This window comes from Oncorhynchus masou, chromosome 18, assembly GCF_036934945.1.
Source record: "Oncorhynchus masou masou isolate Uvic2021 chromosome 18, UVic_Omas_1.1, whole genome shotgun sequence".
Lineage (NCBI taxonomy): Eukaryota > Metazoa > Chordata > Actinopteri > Salmoniformes > Salmonidae > Oncorhynchus > Oncorhynchus masou.
Window position 1 is genome coordinate 23,318,241 of NC_088229.1, and position 26,911 is coordinate 23,345,151.

General features: G+C 42.5%; 1 pseudogene; it reads left to right on the forward strand.

The window, feature by feature from the left end:
- Positions 1 to 26,671, forward strand: LOC135504243 (F-box only protein 6-like; annotated as a pseudogene).
- Positions 26,672 to 26,911: the final 240 nt, after the last annotated feature.

The window sequence follows — 26,911 nt, forward strand, 5'->3', positions numbered from 1 at the left end:
GGCAAGCCTCGAGATGAGTGACGAAAAAGCTGCAACATTGTAGAAAGACACAAACGAGCTCAAAGGGACAGTAAGATTGAAACCGAAGTTAATGAACTTAAAAAGGCAAACACCGTTCTGAGAGAAGCCTTACTTGACATAAAGACTAGATCCATGACAGAGAATCTGGTACTTACAGGTATCCAAGAGAAAGAAGTTCCTGAATCTGTAGTTTGAGTTCCTCCTTACAGCGCTTCAGATTCCACGGGAAGCCATCGACAAAATCCAACTGGAACGTGTATACCGCTTCGGGCAGAGGTATGAACACCCATTTGTTGTCAATTTTTGCTTTCTTTAAAGATAAAATAATGGTTAAAAGCCTGGGTAAAAGACTTGCTGGCATGAAAATAGGCATGAAGGACCAGTTACCGAAGTAAATTGTAGAGCGGGGTAAAGTTCTATATCCAGTTTAAGGAATACAGATTGAAAGGGAAACGCGTAGCTCTCGTTGTCATTCAAATGTATATTGATAACCAGTTGTTCAGAGACAGACTACTCCATGGCTATTTTAAACATTAAAGTTCTCATAGAGGAGGCAAATAAGGAGCAAACAGAAAAGCTATATTTTTTTATCTTCAAATTTAACTAATTGGAACACAAAAGTACTAATTCAACATGGTGGAGAAACCGTATGTGTGGTGTGTTTTCTTTGGGTGTTTGGGAAAGTGTGGTGTTGAGTGAGAAAGGAAATAGTTGCATATACCAGAACCAATGTATTGCTGTGAGCAGGGGTTGAGAGCTTTCAATTTTGCTCAGATGTGGGATATACATTTTATGATGAATAAACACATTTATTTATTGTCCTAGCGTGGTGGAACAGTGTTTAAAATATATTTTATTTATTGTACTGTCATGGGGATTTAAAAATAAATTCTACATCTTATTTATGATTCTATATTGATGGACTAGTCCACAATCCAATACCCTAGACACCCACCTGAATGACCCAAATACTAAGGAGAAGTCCCTAACTGTTTTATGGGCCTGGTGTAACCGGCCTGTATGCAGCCAAAATGCAGTCAGAGACCTAGAGCAGCACCGCCCCCTCAAGATTCTGAGCCTGCTTGGCAGGGTTGGTCCTGCAAAGCCCCCTGAAGGGAGAGCATAATATACAAGGAAATTCTTAAGGCTGCTCATGAGAACCTTGACGAACTTGTACCTAGCCGGTAGGGATTCTGGTTGGTTGCCCCCACCTCGGCAGTGGCAGTGCTGGCAACACTAGCTGCAGTAGCCCATAGGGAGGGGGGAGGGGAGGGGGGGGGGGTCACACTCAGACATTCAGAGAAGGGGGAAATTGTGGCACAAAATCAAAGGTCTGGCTACACAGAGATGCTTGGTAATATGTTCACTACGGGGGACCATCTTGTGGGTGTTTCAGGGTAAGGGAGGAAATCTGACCTCCATCTAGGACGTGACGATAGTTAAAATCTCCTTTTTATTTTTTGGGGCACAGCTTTGAAGGCCTTCTCACACCGCTGCAACTGTATATGCATTTAGAAATTAGTTAATGTTTTAATACAAATAATACAAATCGAGGTGAGGGCAATGTAAACTTCTGATGTCTGACAACTGTATATTTAAGAATTTATCAACTGTACAAGCAACATTAGTCTATTATTATGGTGGGGGATTTTAATACGGTTTTAAATACCTCCTGTGGACCATAATGGAAATCACACTACAAACTATCACCCTCAGGCACTTAAGGAAATCATGAATGTCATGGATATATTGGAATTGGTGGAGATCTGGAGTCTTATGTACCCTGACCTAGTGAGATCAACTTGGCGGAGGCTTAATCAAGCTAGTCGTCTTGATTACTTTGAGCTCGAGCTGTTTTGCAAGGAGGAATGGGAAAAACTTTCAGTCTCTCTATGTGCAAAACTGATAGGGACATACCCCAAGCGACTTACAGCTGTAATCGCAGCAAAAGGTGGTGCTACAAAGTATTAACTTAAGGGGGCTGAATAATTTTGCACGCCCAAATTTTCAGTTTTTGATTTGTTAAAAAAGTTTGAAATATCCAATAAATGTTGTTCCACTTCATGATTGTGTCCCACTTGTTGTTGATTCTTCACAAAAAAATAGTTTTATATCTTTATGTTTGAAGCCTGAAATGTGGCAAAAGGTCGCAAAGTTCAAGGGGGCCGAATACTTTCGCAAGGCACTGTATATACACTGCTCAAAAAAATAAAGGGAACACTAAAATAACACATCCTAGATCTGAATGAATGAAATATTCTTATTGAATACTTTTTTCATTACATCGTTGAATGTGCTGACAACAAAATCACACAAATTATCAATGGAAATCAAATTTATCAACCCATGGAGGTCTGGATTTGGAGTCACAATCAAAATTCAAGTGGAAAACCACACTCCAGGCTGATCCAACTTTGATGTAATGTCCTTAAAACAAGTCAAAATGAGGCTCAGTAGTGTGCGTGGCCTCCACGTGCCTGTATGACCTCCCGACAACGCCTGGGGATGCTCCTGATGAGGTGGCAGATGGTCTCCTGAGGGATCTCCTCCCAGACCTGGACTAAAGCATCCGCCAACTCCTGGACAGTCTGTGGTGCAACGTGGCATTGGTGGATGGGAGCGAGACATGATGTCACAGATGTGCTCAATTGGATTCAGGTCTGGGGAACGGGCGGGCCAGTCCATAGCATCAATGCCTTCCTCTTACAGGAACTGCTGACACACTCCAGCCACATGAGGTCCAGCATTGTCTTGCATTAAGAGGAACCCAGGGCCAACCGCACCATCATATGGTCTCACAAGGGGTCTGAGGATCTCATCTCGGTACCTAATGGCAGTCAGGCTACCTCTGGCGAGCACATGGAGGGCTGTGCGGCCCCCCACAGAAATGCCACCCCACACCATGACTGACCCACCTCCAAACCGGTCATGCTGGAGGATGTTGCAGGCAGCAGAACGTTCTCCACGGCGTCTCCAGACTCTGTCACGTCTGTCACGTGCTCAGTGTGAACCTGCTTTCATCTGTGAAGAGCACAGGGCGCCAGTGGCGAATTTCCCAATCTTGGTGTTTTCTGGCAAATGCCAAACGTCCTGCACGGTGTTGGGCTGTAAGCACAACCCCCACCTGTGGATGTCGGGCCCTCATACCACCCTCATGGAGTCTGTTTCTGATCGTTTGAGCAGACACATGCACATTTGTGGCCTGCTGGAGGTCATTTTGCAGGGCTCTGGCAGTGCTCCTCCTTGCACAATGGCGGAGGTAGCAGTCCTGCTGCTGGGTTGTTGCCCTCCTACGGCCTCCTCCACGTCTCCTGATGTACTGGCCTGTCTCCTGGTAGCGCCTCCATGCTCTGGACACTACGCTGACAGACACAGCAAACCTTCTTGCCACAGCTCGCATTGATGTGCCATCCTGGATGAGCTGCACTACCTGAGCCACTTGTGTGGGTTGTAGACTCCGTCTCATGCTACCACTAGAGTGAAAGCACCGTCAGCATTCAAACGTGACCAAAACATCAGCCAGGAAGCATAGGAAGTGGTCTGTGGTCCCCACCGGCAGAACCACTCCTTTATTGGGGGTGTCTTGCTAATTGCCTATAATTTCCACCTTTGTCTATTCCATTTGCACAACAGCATGTGAAATGTATTGTCAATCAGTGTTGCTTCCTAAGTGAACAGTTTGCTTTCACAGAAATGTGTTTGACTTGGAGTTACATTTTGTTGTTTAAGTGTTCCCTTTATTTTTTAGCAGTGTATTTCCCAAATAGGTATGGGGAATTGGAAATGATGCAGACAATTACATTGATGGAAGCAACAATCTTTCTGCAATATTAAAGCTGATCCACCCCTTAAGATTAAAAAAACAACTTGTTGCTATCATCATCCTAACATAGAGCTAACATCATATTCTAAACTGTACATCGTTTGTCTAAAGTCTCCCATGTCAATGAAAACTGATGTTCTTGTTCAGTTCACAGGCATGCTACCTGTGCTCCCTCTTGATGTCCTGGCGGAGATGCTCCTAAATGTCCCTCCACAGCAGGTGGTGTGTGTCTGTCGACTTGTGTGTCGTGAGTGGAAAGAAGTGGTGGACAGTGATTCCCTTTGGAGAGAGAGAGATGCCGAAGAGAAGGATACCAGACATATGTGACTAAACTACCTAAAGACTGGCGTTTGTTTTACTTCTTGTGTAAGAAGAGACGTAATCTTCTCAAGAACCCCAGAGCAGATGGTAGGAGTCAAAACAACAATGTCTAAATTCTCTGTTGGTGTATGGGGGGTCCTGTTATTAACCCCAGAACCCACATTTAAAATCCCTCCCTTACTATTTTTCTCCAGATAAATTCAAGGGCTGGCAAATTATGGAGAATGGAGGGGATAAATGGAAAATAGAGTCAGTGGAAGAAGTGCCGCTTCCTGACAACACTGTCCAAAAGTACTTTGCGACTTCTTACTCGTGAGTATACTACTATACCATTTTAGTTTTTCAGTGAGAGAATATCACTTGGTCCCACTTCATTTCACATCCACATTGGTGTTGACTTATTTTCCAGCTCTTCAAATACATTTGGATGATAACACCTATTAATGCCTATCATTGGCAATGACCTTGCTGTCTAGTTTACATTGACTTCAGAAAGTTTTCACACCCCTTAAATTTTTCTACGTTTTGCTGTTACAAGGTTGGATTTAAAAATTTGAGTTGTCCATTTTTGTCAACAATGTACATAAATAAAGAACATGCATACATCCAGTCCCAGTCAAAAGTTTGGACACACCTACAAGGGTTTTTCTTTATTTTTACTATTTTCTACATTGTAGAATAATAAAGGACATAAGAACTATGAAATAACACATGGAATAATGTAGTTACCAAAAAAGTGTTAAACAAATCAAAATATATTTTGGTTTCTTTCAAAGTAGCCACCCTTTGTCTTGATGACAGCTTTGCACACACTTGGCATTCTCTCAAACAGCTTCATGGGGAATGCTTTTCCAACCGTCTTGAAGGAGTTCCCACATGCTGAGCACTTGCTGGCTGCTTTTCCTTCACTCTGCGGTCCAGAGGTCGGGTGATTGTGGAGGCCAGGTCATCTGATGCAGCACTCATCACGCTCCTTAGTCAAATAGTCCTTAAACAGGCTGGAGGTGTGTTTTTGGACATTGTCCTGTTGAAAAACAAGTGATAGTCTCACTAAGCGAAACCAGATTTGATAGCGTATCACTGCAGAATGCTGTGGTAGCCATGCTGGTTAAGAGTGCCTTGAATTCTAAATAAATCACGGAGTGTCACCAATAAAAGCACCACCACAACACCTGCTTCATGATGGGAATCACACATGCGGAGTTCATCAGTTGACTCAAATTTGGGCTAGTCAAACCAAAGGACAAATTTTCACCGGTCTAATGTCCATTGCTCGTGTTTCTTGGCCCAAGCAAGTCTCTTCTTATTTTTGGTGTCCTCCTTGTAGTGGTTTCTTTGCAGCAATTCGACCATGAAGTTCTGATGCACAGCCTCCTCTGCAGCAGAGGTAACTCTGGGTCTTCCTTTCTTGTGACGGTCCTCATAAGTCGTTTTATCATAGCGATTGATGTTTTTTGCGACTGCACTAGAAGGAACTTTGAATGTTTTTGAAATTTTCTGGATTGACTGACAGTCATTTCTTAAAGTAATGATGGACTGTCGTTTCTGTTTGCTTATTTGAGCTGTACCTGCCATAATATGTACTTGGTCTTTTACCAAACAGGGCTGTCTTCTGTATACCACCCCCAACTTGTCACAACACAACTGATTGGCTCAAACGCAGTAAGAAGGAAATAAATCACACAAATTAACTTATGAAGGCACATCCATTAAATTAAATGAATTTTCAGGTGACTACCTCATGAATCTGGTTGAGCGAATGTCTTGACAGCTTTGCATACTTGGCAAAGGGTGGCTACTTTGAAGAATCTCATAAAATATATTTAGATATGTTTAACCAGTGTTTCCATATGTGTTATTTCATAGTTATTATGTCTTACATAGAAAAGAGTAAAAATGAAGAAAAACCTTGGAATGAGTAGGTGTCCAAACTTTTGACTGGTACTTATAGTGGCAAACCAGGGGTTTTTATCTAGACGTTTACACAGATCCGACACGGACACTAGTGTGGTACTTCAGTTTCAAGTATTTTTTTGTTTGATTTAAAACAAAGAAGAATACACACAGGTCTCCTCCAGGAGACCTTTTCTGGGTTACCTCCTTCTGGAATCCAGGGAATGCTGTCTCTGGGGTAGAATACCTAGCCCCTCGGTTCTACGTCTATCTGTTAGTAACCTCTCACTACCTCCAACCCTCCCGTGTGCTGCCTTCCTGGCAACATTATGGGCACTGTACGGCTGTTGAACAATCAGCTCCAATTTAGTCCTGGCCGGAGGACCTGTCAAGACCTGGCACATCCAGCAGAGGGAACCACCGCTGCGGGATGCAGGCTCTGTCCCCAGGCCTGGAAGTGTCTCCCCTCGGTGGCTTGTCCGCGGTATGCCCCCTTAGCCCTGCCGGGGAGACTCCCTTCTCGATAGGGCATCCGGGTTCTCATGCTTCTCCCCTGACAGTGCACAACAGAAAAAGAGAATAGTTGAAGTTGCAAGAACCACCTGGTGACTTGATCGTTTGTGGCCTTTCCCCTGGCCATCCAGGGGAGGATCTATGGCCAGGGTGAAGTAGGTGCCCAACAGGTAATACTTAGGAGTGTCTAGCTCCCACTTCAAAGCAATTTTGCGACAATCAAGTATGTATTTTCTTAGGCTATCAATTTCTGGCTTATGTACATGGGGTGTTCCTCCCCATCATCTACCTGGGAGAGGACAGCCCCTAGTCCCGTGTCGCAGGCATGCATCGGTACCAGAAAATCGTCCGTAACGAGAATCGGGTGGGAGCACAGAGCTTCTTTTAGGCGCCTGAACTCCCCTTTGGCCTCATCTGATCACTTCACTGTTTTCGGTAGGCAGGCAGGCCCTGGTCAGATCGGTTATGGTGGAGGCTATACCTTCCTCTTCTGGACCTTGATGTTCCTCTGTCCCATCAAATACCCCAGGTACTCCACCTCTTCAAACCCCAGTTTGCATTTCTTGAGATTCCATGCAATAGCTATTCTCGTGGCAGTCGATGTAGGGACAGTAAATGGAGGAGTATTAATAGCAACGAAGGATGCTATATTAATAGCGTGGAATTGGACTATGGCACAAATGAAGGATTGTGAAGTACGCATCATGGACAGTAGTAGCGGTTACTTTTCTGAGGGCATTGATGATGAAACATATATATATATACAGAGCTGAGTTACCTCAAGATGAGGCAAAGTCCATCGCACATCGGCGGCTATGGAGGAAGTAGCAGATGGGGAGCAAAGTGACATGGCTTGGGAAAACCTTGGCGCTTGTGGCCAGATGGGGGAAGACTGGGTGAAAGCATGAGGTTTTTTTAGGGCCTTCATTGTTGTGTACCCAGCAGAAAAGTATCCAGAAGGCATAGAGGTGAAGAGTTTATTACTTAATGTCCTTCCGAGCAATGAAGATGTAATGGGAGATTATATACACACACACATATATTTATATATATGCATCAAGTTACATATTGCAGCTTTAATTTGTAAACATTTCTAATAATTTTTGACATTGTGTGTCACTGGCCACCACACAATATACCAATTCATTAAACTAACAGCAAAATGTAGAAAAAGTCAAGAGGTGTGAATACTTTCTAAAGGTACTGTATATGGCTCTAAACCAAGATGGCGTAGCAGTTGGATGTGTTTTGTCTTGTCCCGTGTAAATAGTCAGTTTTTTTTCTTCATATATTTTAATCTCACTTTCCATCTACGGACTGAAGATACTTCCCTGCAACCCACCTCACCCAATGTGGTATGGATCTGCTGTTTTTATACTTTAGAACCGGAACCTCCATCAGAAGCTAGCCAACTAGCTACTAGCTTGTAGTCAGTTAGCCACTACCAGCTGTCTTCACTGTTTAACTCAGACACCAGCCAGCTTCAGCCCGGTTAATACCAGCCTGTCTGCACAGTACGATATCAACCCAGAGCATATCGGACTGCTTTTTCTCTACCACATCACCGGATTCGTACCGCAAACTCTGGACCATTACACCGGATCATTGCAGCTAGCTAGCTGCAACCTGAGTGGCTACTGCTGGCCAACGCCTCTGTCTCGAAGCAAGCACCAGTTAGTCTTGAGCTAGGCCCATCTCCCGGCTAGCTGAAGAGGTCTACCAGCTAATTCTTGGGCTACAATACCTCTTTTGCCAATCGGCCTGGACCCTTTATTGCCGACAAGGAGCCCCGCCAATCCATCATGACTGGTCTGCCGTTTTAATCGTCCGAGGGTGTTTCAACAGGCTTTTCCGTTGCGAAAGACCATCTGCTAGCCCCGGCCCGCTAGCTTTCTGAATTGCGGTGTCTCCAGCTCACCTAGCGTAGTAGAGGCTACCGAACAGCTCCCTGACTCACCTATTGCTGCTCATTGGACCCTATGATCATTTGGCTACACATGCCTCTCCCTAATGTAAATATGCCTTGTCTACTTCTGTTTAAGTTAGTTCTAGTTTTATTTCACTGTTGAGCCTCCAGCCCCACCCAACATGCCTTAGATAGCTCTTTTGTCCACCCCCCCCTCCCGCACATGAGACCTCACCTGGCTTAACTGGTGCCTACAGAGACACAACTGCTCATCATCACTCAATGCCTAGGTTTACCTCCACTGTACTCACATCCTGCCATACCCTTGTTTGTACATTATGCCCTGAATCTATTCTACCACGCCCAGAAATCATTTTATTCTCTGGTCCCAACGCACTAGACTACCAGTTCTTATAGCCTTTAGCACTACCCTTATCCTACTCCTCCTCTGGTAATGTAGAGGTTAACCCAGGCCCTGTAGCCTCCAGCACCACACCTATTCCTCAGTCGCTCTCATTTGTTGACTTCTGTAATGTAAAAGCCTTGGTTTCATGCATGTTAACATCAGAAGCCTCCTCCCTAAGTTTGTCTTATTATTTGCTTTAGCACACTCCGCCAACCCTGATGTCCTGGCCGTGTCTGAATCCTGGCTTAGGAAGGCCACAAAATTCTGAAATTTCCATCCCCAAATACAACATTTTCCAACATGATAGAACTGGCGGAGTTGCAATCTACTGCAGAGAGAGCCTACAGAGTTATGTCATACTATCCAGGTCCGTGCCCAGACAATTTGAGCTTCTACTTCTAAAAACCCACCTTTCCAGAAATAAGTCTCTCACCATTGCCACTTGTTATAGAGGCTAGGAAACATTGTCACCACTGATAAATCTACGATAATCGATCATCAATAAGCATTTTTCTACGGCTAGCCATGCTTACCACCTGGCTACCCCTATCCCGACCTACAGCTCTGCACCTCCTGCAAAAATTTGCCCAAGTCCCCCCCTCCTTCTCCTTTACCCAAATCTAGACAGCTGATGTTCTGAAATAGATTCAAAATCTGGATCCTTACAAATCAGCTGGGCTACACAATGTGGACCCTCTCTTTCTAAAGTTATCCGCAGAAATGGTTGCAACCCCTAGTACTATTCTGTTCAACATATCTTTCGTATCGTCTGAGATCCCCAAAGACTGAAGAGGGGGATGACTGCGGCAGCTTTCCAAAGGGTGAGACACTCTAGACCCAAACTGTTAGGCAGTGCAGGATGGATATAAGTCTTTCTAAAAATATTCAAAGGCCAAGTTAACAGATCACTGACCATTTCAAATCCCACTGTACCTTCTGAGCTGGTCATGGGTGCACCTCAGTCACACTCAAGGTCCTAAACAATATCATAACTGCAATCGATAAAAGACCGTACTGTGCAACCGTCTTAATCGACCTTGCCAAGGCTTTTGTCTTTGTCAATCACTACATTCTTATTGGCAGACTCAATAGCCTTGGTTTCTCAAATGACTGCCTCGCCTGGTTCACCAACTACTTCTCAGAGTTCAGTGTGTCAAATCAGAGGGTCTGGACCTCTGGCAGTATATGGAGGTGCCACTGGGTTCAGTTCTCGGGCCGACTCTTTTCTTTTTGTATGTCTGTCTTTATGTATCTCAATGTCGCTCTTGCTGCTGGTGACTCTGAATCACCTCTACGCAGACAACACCAATCTGTATACACCTGGCCCTTTGGACACTGTTAACAAACCTCCAAACGAGCTTCAATGCCATACAACACTCCTTCAATGGCCTCCAACTGCTTTTAAATGCTAGTAAAACTAAATGCAGTCTCTTCAACCTGTTTCTGCCTGCCCGACTTGCATTACTACTCTGGACGGTTCTGACTTGTGAACATGTGGACTATATGTGGACAACTACAAATACCTAGGTGTCTGGTTAGACTGTAAACTCTCCTTCGACTCACGTTAAGCATCTCCAATCCAAAATTAAATCTAGAATTGGCTTCCTATTTTGCAAAAAAGCCTCCTTCACTCATGCTGCCAAACACCCTCGTAAAACTGGCTATCCTATTCTAGCCTTGACTTCGGCGATGTCATTTACAAAATAGCCTCTGTCATGACGTGGCCCTCTTTGGGTATTTTACATTTAAGTCATTTGGCAGACGCTCTTATCCAGAGCGACTTACAAATTGGAACAATTGAAATGCTCATCCTTTGCACATGAACGCTCACTCATTCGGGAATAATTGCAATCAATATATATATTTACGCTCAGTGTGTTGTCGGGATCTCTGTTGAAAAGTTAATTTCTGTTGGAGAGTTTGTCCACCCTCTCTCTCTCTTTGTCATGGTTAGAATGGATAGTTCAGAGTGACATTTATTCATGTTATAGAATAGATGTTTCGGCGGTTGTTGGTCTTCGCGTTCAATGATACCGAATTCCTAGCTGTAGACTAGTAATTAATATCAAAGACTTGTTCTTATTATATCGATAGTCTAAGAGTTTAACCACGTGGGATGGTTAAAAGATACAGCAATCTACTCGTCTCAACATTAGCCCGCTCATAATTGAGGTAAGATCGGTCTGGTGATAGAAAACCCAGGTGGGGGTTTTATTCTGGATATAGAAAAAGGCAGTCTCATGTTGCCAGGTCCTGTCTGTAACCCTGGGGGCGTCCCAATGACTTAGTGAAACTTTTTAGGGAATTGGAGTTTCCTTTGTGAAACAGTCCAAAACCACATTACACAATTTCACAAACAGTATCATCCTCACTCTTTCATCTTATACAACAATTAGATGTAAGCCTCATAACTGAGGCAATTGTATAAACAGCGTTATGGCAATGTGGCCGTATTGTTTCACAAAATTATACCAAACGAACCAGTTTGTAGCTGGATTCTTCACCAATCTTTTATACCTTCTCTAGAACATAAATGTCGTTCCGTTCTCCAGTTCTGAGGTGGAAGCAATTCCTTTGTTCTCTCTATGAAACTCACTCTCTCTCTATACTGTCTGGCCATGAGTATAGTGAGTGGCTTCCCCCTCTCTCCCGCCAACACCCAGGTTCTGTTATCTCAGGTCATAAATTCCTGGAGGAGACTCTCCTCCTGACCATGCAGAAGGAGACACATAGAGAGAACAAATTAACTTCTTCTACACCACAGAACTGAACAATATCCATGTTTTGGAGAATGTGTAAACGGTCGGTGGAGAAGCCAGCTACAACCCGGTCTGTTTTGTTTCATGTTTGTGACCTCATGAAAGACAGTACAGCCACATTACCATGACTCTATATACAGGAGCCTCCGTTATGACGTTTGCATCTCATTGTTGTATAAAATGAATGAGTAAAGATTAAACTATTTGTGAAATTATGTAAAGTGATTTTTAAGCTGTTAATGAGATAATTGTATTCCCTTTTAATTATGTAATTGGCCCGCCTCCATGAGCACCGACATGTGGCTCATGGGACAGCCCTTTTCTACTGTTACGAATAAAACCCCCACCTGAGGAAATCCTCTTCGCCCCCTCGCTAATCGAGGTACGCTTTGAGTAGAGACCACAAAAACCTCAGTATAAGCTAAGGTTGTAATGGTTGTTGAATTCCTAACCAAACCATGTGGAGCTTTGGCTACACGGATGGAAATGGTTCAACTCTGAAACTATCGATCCCGACAGAATAAGAGCAAATCTTAGATACTAATTACTAGAGTCTGCAGCTAGAAGTTATGTACCATTGGATGTGAAGACCGACAACCGCCGAAACAACTATTCTATAAGAACATTTCTGAATGGTACTCTAACCACGAAAGACTCCAGGGAAGCAGAGAGACGCTTGGATGAACTTTCCAACAGAAAGACAGACGATTCCACCAGAGATCACGACGACACCACTGAACGTAAATATATATTGATTGCAATTATTCCTGAATGAGTGAGCATTCATGTGCAAAAGATGAGCATTTCAATTAATATAATTAGCAACTGTGTAGGGACTCTTGTCCTTCGCGCCCTTCTCATTCCACACCCACTTCCCTTTGTCCACCAAGCCTTCATATCGGCTTTGCCCGCTAGGGAACCTCCCCTATCATTTCCTTGCAACCATATCTACTGTTTGTTTGTTTATGCATTTCTGTGATAATTTATTTACTAACCAACCAAATAATTGTTGGTGTATGGATGATTCATAGTAAAGGCTGGGTTCGTGCAGATAACCAACCATTTACGACGTTTGGAATGCGACTAACGTGAGGTAAAGAATAATTCATTAATTAGAAGACTAATTGATCAGACATTAAAATATCTGAAGAGTTATATTAGGAAAATTATAACATTAATCTGAAGATTCTCCTTGGCGTCCTGACTTCCTAGTTAATTACATCTACATGATTAGTTTAATCATGTAATAATAATTAGAGAATTGAGTTGATAAAATAAGTCTTCACTTTAATGATGCCAATGACACGACACCTCCAACACTACTCAGACTACATCCAGTTTGCTATCACAGTGCCATCCTTTTTGTCACCAAAGCCCCATATACTACCCACCACTACGACCTGTATGCTCTCGTTGGCTGGCCCTCGCTACATATTCGTCGCCAAACCCACTGGCTCCAGGTCGTCTAAGTCTTTCCAAGGGAAAGCCCCGCCTTATCTCAGCTCACTGGTCACCATAGCAACACCCACCCATAGCACACGCTCCAGCAGGTATATTTCACTGGTCATCCCCAAAATCCAAACCTTCTTTAGCCGCCTTTACTTCCAGTTCTCTGCTGCCAATGACTGGAACGAATTGCAAAAATCACTGAAGCTGGAGACTTATCTCCCTCTCTAACTTTAAGCATCAGCTGTCAGAGCAGCTTACCGATCACTACCTGTACATGGCACACCCAACTACCTCCTCCCATATTGTTATTTATTTGTGTTTTTGCTATTTTGCACCCCAGTATCTCTACTTGCACATCTATCACTACTGCTAAATTGTAATTATTTTGCCTTTATTTCCTTAACTCCCTAATCTTACTATAGTTGCACAAACTGTACATAGATTTTTCTATTGTTTTATTGACTGTACATTTGTTTATCCCATGTAACTCTGTCACACTGCTTTGCTTTATCTTGGCCAGGTTGCAGTTGTAAATGAGAAATTGTTCTCAACTGGCCTACCTGGTGAAATTAAAAAAGAAGAATAAAAATGGCCTCCTAGATATGATGCATTGAATTGAAATGGCTTTCAGGCTGCTTACTATCAACCTTGGTAAATGTGTTGGCTGTGTGTGTCGTCTTGTCTTTGGTTCATCTCAGGACCTGCAGGAAGTCTCAGCTGATTGACTTGGAGAAAGAGGGTTACAGGCCTTCTTTCATGGATGACTTTCAACCCGACATCATTATATCCGACTGGTGAGAGGAAAATTAGAATTTTGTCATTCAGTGTCTGCTATTCTATACTTGTCAGAGGAATAGTTCTGTACGACTTGTATGTTTGTGTGTCCATATCAGGTATGCTCCACGCTGGGACTGTGGATCTGAATATGAGATCTGTGTTGAGTTGCTAAATCGTAAGAAGAAGCAAATTAAGAAGTTTAGTCCAGATACTGTTATCTTTCAACAGTGGAATGATCAGAAATGGAATCAGGTAAAACCTTCAGACTAAGATAATTCTCCATATACATGGGTCTGTAAATAGCTGAGTACACAATCAACAATGTGATTTCTCCTTGTCTTGTGCATTAGACATTTGCAGTGATTGCATTGCACTAAAAAAATGCACACTAAACTTTTGAAAGTTAAATAGTGCAGATAAAAAATAGGCAAAAAAAAGTTGTGTGTGTGTGTATATCACAAAAGTGAGTACACCCCTCACATTGTAAATGTTTGAGTATATCTTCTTGTGACAACACTGAAGAAATGACACTTTGCTACAATGTAAATTAGTGAGTGTACAGCTTGTATAACAGTATAAATTTGCTGTCCCCTCAAAATAACTCAACACACAGCCATCAATGTCTAAACCGCTGGCAACAAAAGTGAGTACACCCCAAAGAGAAAATGTCCAAATTGGGCCCAAAGTGTCAATATTTTGTGTGGCCACCATCATTTTCCAGCACTGCCTTAACCCTCTTGGGCATGGAGTTCACCAGAACTTCACAGGTTGCCACTGGAGTTGCCACTGGATGTTTGACCTTGCACTCCTCCACCTTCAGTTTGAGGATGCCCCACAGATGCTCAATAGGGTTTAGGTCTGGAGACATGCTTGGCCAGTCCATCACCTTTACCCTCAGCTTCTTTAGCAAGGCAGTGGTCGTCTTGGAGGTGTGTTTAGGGTCGTTATCATGTTGGAATACTGCCCTGCGGCCCAGTTTCCAAAGGAAGGGGGATCATGCTCTGCTTCAGTATGTCACAGTACATGTTGGCACTCATGGTTCCCTCAATGAACTGTAGCTCCCCAGTGCTGGCAGCACTCATGCAGCCCCAGACCATGACACTCCCACCACCATGCTTGACTGTAGGCAAGACACACTTGTCTTTGTACTCCTCACCTGGTTGCCGCCACACACGCTTGACACCATCTGAACCAAATAAATGTATCTTGGTCTTATCAGACCACAGGACATGGTTCCAGTAATCCATGTCCTTAGTCTGCTTGTCTTCAGCAAACTGTTTGCGGGCTTTCTTGTGCATCATCTTCAGAAGAGGCTTCCTTCTGGGACGACAGCCATGCAGACCAATTTGATGCAGTGTACGGCGTATGGTCTGAGCACTGACAGACTGACCCCCCCACCCCTTCAACCTCTGCAGCAATGCTGGCAGCACTCATACGTCTATTTCCCAAAGACAACCTCTGGATATGACGCTGAGCACGTTCACCCAAATAATTTGGTCGAACCATGGCGAGGCCTGTTCTGATTGGAACCTGTCCAGTTAAACCGCGTATGTTCTTGGCCACAGTGCTGCAGCTCAGTTTTAGGGTCTTGGCAATCTTCGAATAGCCCAGGCCATCTTTATGTAGAGCAACAATTCTTTTCTTTTTTTCAGATCCTCAGAGTTCTTTGCCATGAGGTGCCATGTTGAACTTCCAGTGACCAGTCAGTATGAGGGAGTGTGAGAGCAATGACACCAAATTTAACACACCTGCTCCCCATTCACACTTGAGACCTTGTAACACTAACAAGTCACATGACACCGGGGAGGGAAAATGGCTAATTGAAATGGCTAATTGGGCCCAATTTGGACATTTTGACTTAGGGGTGTACTCACTTTTGTTGCCAGCGGTTTAGACATTAATGGCTGTGTGAGTTATTTTGAGGGGACAGCAAATTTACACTGTTATACAAGCTGTACACTCACTACTTTACATTGTAGAAAAGTGTAATTTCTTCAGTGTTGTCACATGAAAAGATATACTCAAATATTTACAAAAATGTGAGGGGTGTACTCACTTCTGTGATATACTGTACATACATACAACAATTTTTTACCTTGTTTTTATCTGCACTATTTAACTTTAAATGTTTAGTGTGCACATTTTTTTAGTGCAATGCAATCACTGAGAATGTCTAATGCACAAGACAAGGAGAAATCACATTGATTGTGTACTCAGCTATTTACAGACCCATGTATATGGAGAATTATCTTTGCATGTGCATATATACACACACTTACACACTTTTTGTTGGACAAGGTTTTTCTTTTACTATTTTCTGCATTGTAGAATAATAGTTTTCATGTCTTTGGCATCATTAAACTGAAGATTAAACTTGATCAAATATTCTCTGTAATTTTTATGTGATTAAACTACTATATCACGTAATTAACTAGGAAGTCGGGGCACCAAGGAAAATATTCAGATTACAAAATTATAATTTTCCTAATATAACTTTCAGATATTTTAATATCTGATCACTTAGTCTTCTGATTAATGACTTATTCTTTACCTCGCGTTAGTCTCATTCCAAACATCGTAAATTATTGGTTATCTGCACGAACCCAGTCTTCACTGAGTCATCCATACATCAATTGTCTTAAAATAATTTATTTACTAATTAAGTACTCTCAGAAATGCATCACACAAAGTAGATATGGTTACAAAGAAATGATAGAGGAATGTGCCCTAGTGGGCTAAACCGGCATGGCGGCTTGTTAGATAAAAGGGGAGTGGGGGTCAACCTTGATGAGACTCTACAAAGTTGATAATTATAACATTTACATTTAAGTCATTTGGCAGACGCTCTTATCCAGAGCGACTTACAAATTGGAACAATTGAAATGCTCATCCTTTGCACATGAACGCTCACTCATTCGGGAATAATTGCAATCAATATATATATTTACGCTCAGTGTGTTGTCGGGATCTCTGTTGAAAAGTTAATTTCTGTTGGAGAGTTTGTCCACCCTCTCTCTCTCTTTGTCATGGTTAGAATGGATAGTTCAGAGTGACATTTATTCATGTTATAGAATAGATGTTTCGGCGGTTGTTGGTCTTCGCGTTCAATGATACCGAATTCCTAGCTGTAGACTAGTAATTAATATCAAAGACTTGTTCTTATTATATCGATAGTCTAAGAGTTTAACCACGTGGGATGGTTAAAAGATTAGCCCGCTCATAATTGAGGTAAGATCGGTCTGGTGATAGAAAACCCAGGTGGGGGTTTTATTCTGGATATAGAAAAAGGCTGTCTCATGTTGCCAGGTCCTGTCTGTAACCCTGGGGGCGTCCCAATGACTTAGTGAAACTTTTTAGGGAATTGGAGTTTCCTTTGTGAAACAGTCCAAAACCACATTACACAATTTCACAAACAGTATCATCCTCACTCTTTCATCTTATACAACAATTAGATGTAAGCCTCATAACTGAGGCAATTGTATAAACAGCGTAATGGCAATGTGGCCGTATTGTTTCACAAAATTATACCAAACGAACCAGTTTGTAGCTGGATTCTTCACCAATCTTTTATACCTTCTCTAGAACATAAATGTCGTTCCGTTCTCCAGTTCTGAGGTGGAAGCAATTCCTTTGTTCTCTCTATGAAACTCACTCTCTCTATACTGTCTGGCCATGAGGCAGGATCTTCTCTAGGAATTTACGATCTCTCTGGCCACAGCAGCCTGGGTGTGGGAGACAGAGGTAGGGGGATGGTGCTTAGAAAAGGGCTGGTGCAGAGGGAGGGGGAAATAGTGCTCGCTGTACCCAAAGAGGGCAACTTCATGATAAGGTGAAGACATTAAAACTATGAAATGGCACATGGAATAATGTGGTAAACAAAAAAAGTGTTAAACAAATCAATATGTTTTAGATTTTTCAAAGTAGCCACCCTTTGCCTTGATGACAGCTTTGTACACTTTGGCATTCTCTCAACCAGCTTCACCTGGAATGCTTTTCCAACAGTCTTGAAGGAGTTCCCACATATGCTGAGCACTTGTTGGCTGCTTTTCCTTCACTCTGCGGTCCAACTCATTCCAAACCATCTCATTTGGGTTGAGGTAAGGTGATTTGTGGAGGCCAGGTCATCTGATGCATCATTCTCCTTGGTCAAACAGCCCTTACACAGCCTGGAGGTGCGTTGGGGGTCATTGTCCTTTTGAAAAACAAATGATCGTCCCACTAAGCGCAAACCAGATGGGATGGCAATCACTGTAGATTGCTGTGGTAGCCATGCTGGTTCAGTGTGCCTTGAATTCTAAATAAATCACTGAGTGTCACTAGCAAAGCACCATCACACTTCCTCCTCCATGCTTCACGGTGAGGACTACACATGTGGCGATCATCCGTTCACTTACTCTGCGTCTCAAAGACGAGGCGGTTGGAACCAAAAATATCAAATTTGGACTCATCAGACCAAAGGGCAGATTTCCACCGGTCTAATGGCCATTGATCGTATTTCTTGGCCCAAAGCAAGTATTGTTATTGGTGAAGGCCTGTTTCACACAGTCTCCTCTGAACAGTTAATGTTGAGGTGTCTGTTACTTGAACTCTGAAGCATTTATTTGGGCTGCAATTTCTGGGGCTGGTAACTCTAATGAACATATCCTCTGCAGCAGAGGTAACTCTGGGTCTTCCTTTCCTGAGGTGGTCCTCATGAGAGACAGTTTCATCATAGCACTTGATGATGTTCTTGCCATAATATGGACTTGATTTTAATTGTTGTTTTTTTACTCTGTTTATTAAGTTTTACACACACACACACACAAGACAACACAAAGCAATATAAATAATATACTCAACTAGAAAAAAAGAAGAAAAAAAATGCAAAGAAAAAAATAGCTTTAAAGATACCATACTTTAGACAAGTTAAACACACCAGGCCGAAGGCTACAAAGGTTCAAGGGCAATCTATAGTACAGGGACAGAGCAAACACCTCACCATTGTTCCTGTAAACAGTCAAGGGATAAGGGTGGAGAAATGCAACCACTCACAGACAGTCATGGCCACGGACCGACCATCCACTGGACCAAAAATAAAGTTTACAATGCTTTAAAATAAAATAAAGTATTATTCATGTAGGCGTGAACAAAATGTAAAAATAAAATAACTGGGAAAAACAAACTCACACTTCAGTCTCTGTCCGGGCAAGATGAACAAGGCATCCGCGGGTCACAATCAATAAGCACATGAACCTTGATGCCCCCCCAGCAAAAACACAGAGGAAAGCTCCTCCAACCCTTAAGTCACAGGGGGGTCAAATACAGACTTATTTTAGTTTTAATAGGAATGACATCAGAGGATGGACTGTTTTAAAGTAAGACCGGAATGGAGCCCAAGCCTCATTAAACAGTTTGGGGTTCCCACGTGAATTTAATTGCATTTTTTTCTAGTTTCAGAGAGCACAACACATCTCTCACCCAATATTTATAAGATGGGGGAACTGCCATCTTCCAGTTCTGTAGTATTAGCCGTCTAGTTAAAAGAGCTGTATAAGCAACAGTGTCCGACTGGATTCTTGATAGGGGGGTACCTATGGGCAGTACTCCAAAAAGGGCTGTAAGGGGAGACTGATCTATAACAGTGTCATATATATCAGAGAAACATTTAAATATTAATTCCCAGAAACCTGACAGTTTATGAAAGCCCCAAAACATATGCAACAGTGTGGCTGGTTCCAGTTTACATCTGACACAGGTAGGATCAAAATCAGAGAATATTCTTCCAAGTTTGGCCCCCGACCAGTGGATACGGTGAACCACCTTGAATTGAATGAGGCTGTGTCTAGTGCTAAACGCAGACGAGTGCCCCCTGTGCAGCACAGATTCCCAGGTGTCTTCCCCAAGTTCCTCCCCAAATCCTTTTCCCATCGAGTCTTTAAAGGCACCAAAGAAGGGTTCTGTAAGTCATGAATGATTGCATATACATCTGAAATTGCGCCCCTAGGAAGCTTGTTTAGCTCCAAGATGCTCTCTATAGCTGTATTCGCAGGCCTATGGGGAAATCCAGGTGGGTTAGCTCTGACAAAGTTTCTAGTCTGGAGATAATGGGATTGGGGGAGATTGAACTTTTCCTGCAGCTGAGAAAGAGGCAAATGTATCATCAAAGAATAATTGTGCTAGGGAGGAGAGGCCTAGTGAGTGCCAAATGCCCCATCAATCAAAGGAAATAAAATTTTCTGATTGATTGGGCCTGATAGAGAAAAGCCTCGGAGGCTAAACGGAACTGATTCCAAATTTTAAGAGACTGCTTTACAATTGGATTGACACCTTTTGCCTAGGGACACTGGGAGAGATGAGCACAACACAGAGGAAAGTGCTGCAGGTTTACACGATTGACTCCATCTGGACCCAGAGTGGTCTAGGGCCAGTAGGATCAGTCTGCAGCCAGTACAGAAGTGCTCTGAAATTTGCAGCCCAGTAGTATGTCTGAAAATTTGGTAGAGCTAAACCCCCCAATGACCTAGGCTTCTGTAAATGTTTTCTAACAATCCATGGTACCTTGCCATCCCAAATAAAATGCATGAATGTTTGATCCAGTGAAATAAAAAAAGATTTTGGAATAAAAATGGGTAAACATTGAAATAAATATAAAAATTTGGGCAACACATTCATTTTAATGACATTAATCCTTCCGATAAGAGAAAGGGGTAGCGAGTTCCAAAAAGTAAAAGATTGTTTCAAACTGTCTGCTAGAGCAACAACGTTTTCCTGAAACAAATTTGAATATTTCCTTGTCACTTTAACTCCCAAGTAGGTGAATTGATCCCAGGCAATCATAAACTGAGAACTTGTAAAAGAGCACTTTAAAGCAGCCTTGTTTACCGGAAAAAGCTCACTCTTGCCTAGATTCAGCTTGTACCCTGAGGTTGATCCAAACTTTTTAAGAACCGATAGGGCACGTGGCAATGAGGTATCAGGGTTGGAGATAAACCAAAAGGAGGTCGTCAGCATATAGCAAGTCATTCTGCTCTAAGCCCATCCTGATTATACCTTGAATGGCATCATTAGAGCTTAGTGCAATGGCGAGAGGCTCGATTGCCAAAGCAAACAACAAGGGGGAGAGCTGGACAACCCTGTCTGGATCCGCGGTGCAAGGGAAAATAGTCAGAGGACAAGTTATTAGTCTGTACCGAAGCCATGGGGGAAGAATAAAGGATCTTTATCCACGCAATAAATTTGGGGACAAAACTATAAAGGGCAGCTGTTACATAATCCCACTCAACGCGGTCAAATGCTTTTTCCGCATCAAGTGAGACCACCACCTCTGGGTCCCCCCGACGCTGTGGAGTACAGTATATTCATAAGGCGCCTAATATTGAAAAATAAATGCCTATTCCTCACAAAGCCAGTCTGGTCAGAGTGTATTACTTGGTGCAGCGAGTCTTCCATACGGATGGCTAAAAACTTAGCTAGGATTTTGTATCAGTTTATGATCACAGTTTAAAAGCGAGATTGGGCGATAGGATCCACATTCCAGGGGGTCTTTGTTTTTCTTTTATAGTAATGAAATTGAAGCTTGATAAAGACTAGGCGGTAGCTTTGAGGTATTAAGGCACTCTGCAAATAGTCGAGACAAGAATGGGCAAAGCAGACTAGAAAACGTCCTGTATAATTCATTTGGAAAACCGTCCGGACCCGGTGATTTACCACTTTTCATTGCGGGCACTGCTGTTGCAATCTCCTCAGGCGTAAATTCTTCTTCTAGACAGTCATGGGAATCTGTATCAATTGAAGGCATATTCAAGCCATCAAAGAAGGAATCAATCAGCGAATGGTCTTGAGGGGATTCAGAGGTGTGTAGCGCAGAGTAAAATTGTTTGAATTGATCATTGATCTCTTTATGTATAACTGTGGTGTCACCAGACGGGGTCCTTACTTGTGGGATTAAACGTGAGGCCTCAGATTTACGGATCTGATGTGCAAGGAGTTTCACTGGCCTTGTCGCTTTGTTCATAGACTTTGTATCGAGCTCACAAGAGTAAATGTTCAGCTTTCCTGGTAGAAAGTTCATCAAATTCAGATTGGGGTAGTTGGCGCTCTTTATGCAGATCAGAGGAAGGATCCGTAGCATACTTCTCATCCAATGTGGCTATGGACTCGCTCAGGTCACGAAACCGCTGAGAGCGAACTCCTGGTTGGCTGTATAAGAAATAATTTGGCCACATAGTTATGCTTTGAGACTCCCATATGGTAGAGCAGGACATACCTGGTGTTTGAATTAGTTTCTAGGAATAAGGTGATTTCAGAAGAAATTAAATTGACAAACTCCTTATCTGAGAATAAAATGGGGTTGAGACGCCATTGATAACGCATAGGAGGTCGCTGGGGAAACTCTAGTTCAAGCACTAATGGTGAATGGTCAGAAATAACAATACTCTCGTAAGTACACTGCCGAAGGTTAGGCAGAAGTGTTTTGTCCAAAAAGAAGTAATCAATCCGGGAGTATGTTTGATGAACATGAGAATAAAAGGAATACTGTCTATCTGTAGGATGTAGGAAACACCAAGCCTCAAATAGCATATTTCTGAAGAAAGGCTTGAATAAGTAGGGCACATTTAGATGGGCCTGTAATTGTTTGTGAGGACTTGTCAAGAACTGGGGACATTTTACAGTTGAAATCCCCCCCCCCCCCCTAAAATCAACAAATGAGAATCTAGATTGGGTATAGCAGACAAAAAGGAAGAAATGGAACTTGTCATTCCAATTGGGAGCATAAACACTAGCCAAAACAAGAGGGGTAGAAAACAGTTCACCGGTTACTATGACGTATCGTCCCTTAGGATCAGCAATAACCTCAGAAGCTACATAGGGAGTAGCTTTATCAATCAGAATAGCAGCACCTCTTGATTTACCATGAAAGTTCGAGTGGAACACTTGACCAACCCAGTCCCTACGCATCCTAAAATGCTCACCAGTCCTCAAGTGAGTCTCTTGTAGAAATGCAATATTTGCATTCAAACCCTTTAAGTGTGTCAACACCCTCTTACGCTTCACCGGGTTATTAACCCCTTTGATGTTCCATGAAATGTACTTGATGGCATTATTTCGGCCCCTCTGGGCATTCCCGTTATTCAACCCTGTCATTAGAGCATAGAATGGAAAAGCAATGAGTGCCCAAAACCCCCGGAATAACTTGTCTCAGAGTAATAATGTACGGTGGTAAATGTTTGGAGAAAGTACAGGAAAATAAAATAAAAAGACAGAATGACAACATTAGAACTGAACAATTCAATCTCCCCACCCACTTCCCCATCCCAGACAATACCTCCCCAAATGAGGTGCAAGCCTAAATAGAACATTATCTTCGCACAGTATGTCTGTGAGAGTGTGGTCTTAAACCTAAACCCACAGTCCCGCTCTTTAAAGTCGCGTTTTGTTAGTGGATCAAGCAGCAAAAAGAAAGATTTTTTTTTTTTATGTATTAAAAAAAGTGAATCCCTTGTGCAAACGAAATGACAAAAGCACCACTTGTGTATATGTATAGTATATAATTATATTCCCAGTCTTATAACAGGCATTGAGAGAGAAAATAAATACAATGTATGAAGGCTCTCAGCCCAAAACCTTAATTTGAAGTAAGGAAATCGTAGTAAGACAATCAAAAATAATAATAATAATTATAATAGTTGTCTAGTTGACGCTGAGACAGCTTACAACCAATACCAAAAAACTACGTGTGCGCAACGTTGAACGTTTGCTGGGCATAAATGACGCTCAAAACTTTTAAAAAATTGAAGTGAGACTCCAAAAAAACGTGTAGCCTCGAGACATTTGTTTACTGGGTCAATGCAAACGGATGCAGTAAACAAATAACCAAAAATATTTTGAGTCACTGAGACACTGTGTAAACAAACTGAATAGGTGAGCGAGTAAAACCTTAATACAATTAAATTAAAATGACTGAATGCTTGTAAGGCACACACACTAGATGATCAAAACATTAGATCACATCAAATAAGCCTGAAAGGGTTCACCAACTATACAAGACTAGCCTGTTCTATCTAAACATAATTGTACCACAGGTGGGTTACTTACTATCCACAGTTCGCAAGCAACAGTTGCTGAACTGTGAGCAAGTTCAAGACTTCTTGATGTGACTGTGAATGTGAGCCATAGCCTCATCTGAAGACTCAAATGTGTAGTCTTTACCCTCGTGAGAGAGCCATAAACGGGCCGGGAATCGCAGTCCATACTTCACACCTGGATGGTCCCGAAGTACTCGTTTGGCCTGTCCAAAAGCTGCGCGCTGCCTGGAAACAGTGGGTGAGTAGTCCTGGTAGATGTAGAAGCTCTGTCCTTGAAAGCTCAGTGGTATTGCAGGCTCGTCGGAGAATCTCCATCTTCTCATGAAAAAAGTGCACTCGAAGAATTATGTCACGGGGCCTCTCCCGGTCCCGGGGCTTTGGGTGCAGCGACCGGTGGGCACGATCAATCAGGGGCTTTTCATCTAAGGCAAGAACATCCTTCAGCAGCCCTGAAACGAAATCCATGGCGCGATGCATTTCCTGCTGACTCTGGGACCGATAAAAGTGTCAGATTATTGTGGCGAGGGAATCCCTCTAAACTCACACAGCTCTCCTTCACCTTTTTCAAATCTGCAGCTAGGCGTTTCACTTCAGCCCACAGGGATGTAGTTAAGTCGGAGACATGAGTAGCGGAGGTCTCTAGTGCTGCAATCGTGGTAGTGTGTGACGCAGTTGTTGTTTTGAGTGATGTGATTGCTGGCACAGTCTCATTCCGCAGGATGGTTAAATCTGCTTTTAAAGTATCAGAAACCTCCTGTATTCGGGCCTCAATCGTAGCAACCACCTCCGTTTTCATTTCAACTATCTCAGAGCGTAGTAGTTTGATGGCCTCGAATGTTCATTTCAGCGCCGCCAAGCCGCACCCCCGGGTAAAGTGTGAGTCCCCGGGTCCTCAGACTCAGGAGAGGGCGGTGATGAGAGTGGGTCTTTTAGGCCGGGTTTTCTCAGTCATGCTTTTGGCCTTATGTTTCGTCGACATGCTGACATTCGGAAGCAAAGTAGTCTTGGTTTTTACGGAAAGGGATCACCAAATTAATATTTGAAAATAAATACGGTTCTGCTGCAAACTTTAAGAATACCACGGGAGCAAACGGAAAACACGTCAGTCGCACATGGCGTCCCTCCAATCCCCCTGGACTTGATCTTTAACCAATTAGGGTTATCTTCTGTATACCAACCCTACCTTGTCACAACTCAACTGATTGGCTCAAACACATTAAGGAAAGAAATTCCACAAATTAACTTTTAACAAGGCACACCTGTTAATTGAAATGCATTCCAGGTGACTACCTCATGAAGCTTGTTGAGAGAATGCCAAGAGTGTGCAACGGGTAGCTACTTTGAATAATCTCACTAAATATATTTTGATTTGTTAACACTTTTGGTTACTATTTGATGCCATATGTGTTAATTCATAGTTTGATGTCGTTACTATTCTACAATGTAGAAAAACCCTGGAATGAGTAGGTGTCCAAACTGTGTGTGCGTGTATAATAAATGTATATATCATTTATTATACAACATATTTCCCAATTAAACAAAGCATATGAACATATGACCTTTTCAATGTTTCAGATGACTCATGTGTTCAAGAATTATGGACCAGGTGTGCGTTACATTCAATTCATTCATGGAGGAAATGACACTCAGTTCTGGGCCGGCTGGTATGGAATTCGGGTCACCAACAGTAGCATCGAGATCTGCCCATCAGTGGACAGATAGATTTCGGTGTTCACATTTACTCTCCTAAGAGGTTACATTTGAATGTTTTGCTGACCTGCACGCTTTGAAACCTCTCTTAGTGTAGTGAACATCATTCTGTCTTTTCAGCCTTAGGCAATATGGCACACTGATGTTTCTCTGTGGATATAAATTATTCTGGCTGTACAATACAGGTAACTGCCAAAATAATGGAAACGTTTGAGTAAATGAGGGATACAAAGTATATTGAAAACAGGTACTTCCACACAGGTGTTTGTTCCTGAGTTAATTAAGCAATTAACATCCCATTGTACTTAGGGTCATGTATAAAAATTCCCAGCTGCCCATTATTTTGGTTACTATGGCTAGAGGAGATCTCAGTGACTTTGAAAGAGGGGTCTCAAAGGAGCATAGTGGTCTGCCTGTCTCAGTCACCAGATCTCAACCCAATTGAACACTAATGGGAGATTCTGGAGCGGTGCCTGAGACAGCGTTTTCTACCACCATCAATAAATCACCAAGTTATGGAATATCTCATTGAAGAATGGTGTCGCCTCCCTCCAATGGAGTTCATCACACAGAATGTGCTCCGGCACATTGAAGCTGTTCTAGCTAGTGGTGGCCAGCGCCCTATTAAGACACTTTGTTTTCTTTATTTTGTCAGTTACCTTTATCATTTGTGTCCATCTCTGAATTGTACAGAGCAAAGCAAAAATTCACAAATGCCTGGAATACTTCAATGTATTACAGGCATATAATGTGCACTTCTGTTTGCTCTGTACAATTCCGAGGAAGACAGACCAAAGGAAAGTGTGAACTTCAATGTAATGTATTAGGTACATAAACATTTGACCCATTTTGACAAACACCTTTTAAGAAACGTAGTTGAACACTTTTGCTTGTACTCACCTATATCTTAACATCTATAATGTAATTGCTGTCACTTACAGTGCCTTCAAAGTATTCATACCCCTTGACTTACTCCACATTGTCTTGTTACAGCCTGAATTCAAAATGTATTAAATAAATTTTTCTAAAACATATACACACAATACCCCATAATTGTTTCTCATTTATTGTAAATTAAATACAGCTATCTCATTTACATAAGTGTTCACAGCCCTGAGGCAATAAATGTTAGAATCATCTTTGGCAGAGATTACAACAGTGAGTCTTTCTGGGTAACTCTTAAGAGCTTTGCACACATGGTGTATAATATTTGCACATTCTTTTTAAAATTCAAGCTCAGTCAAGTTGGTTGTTGATCATTGCTAAACA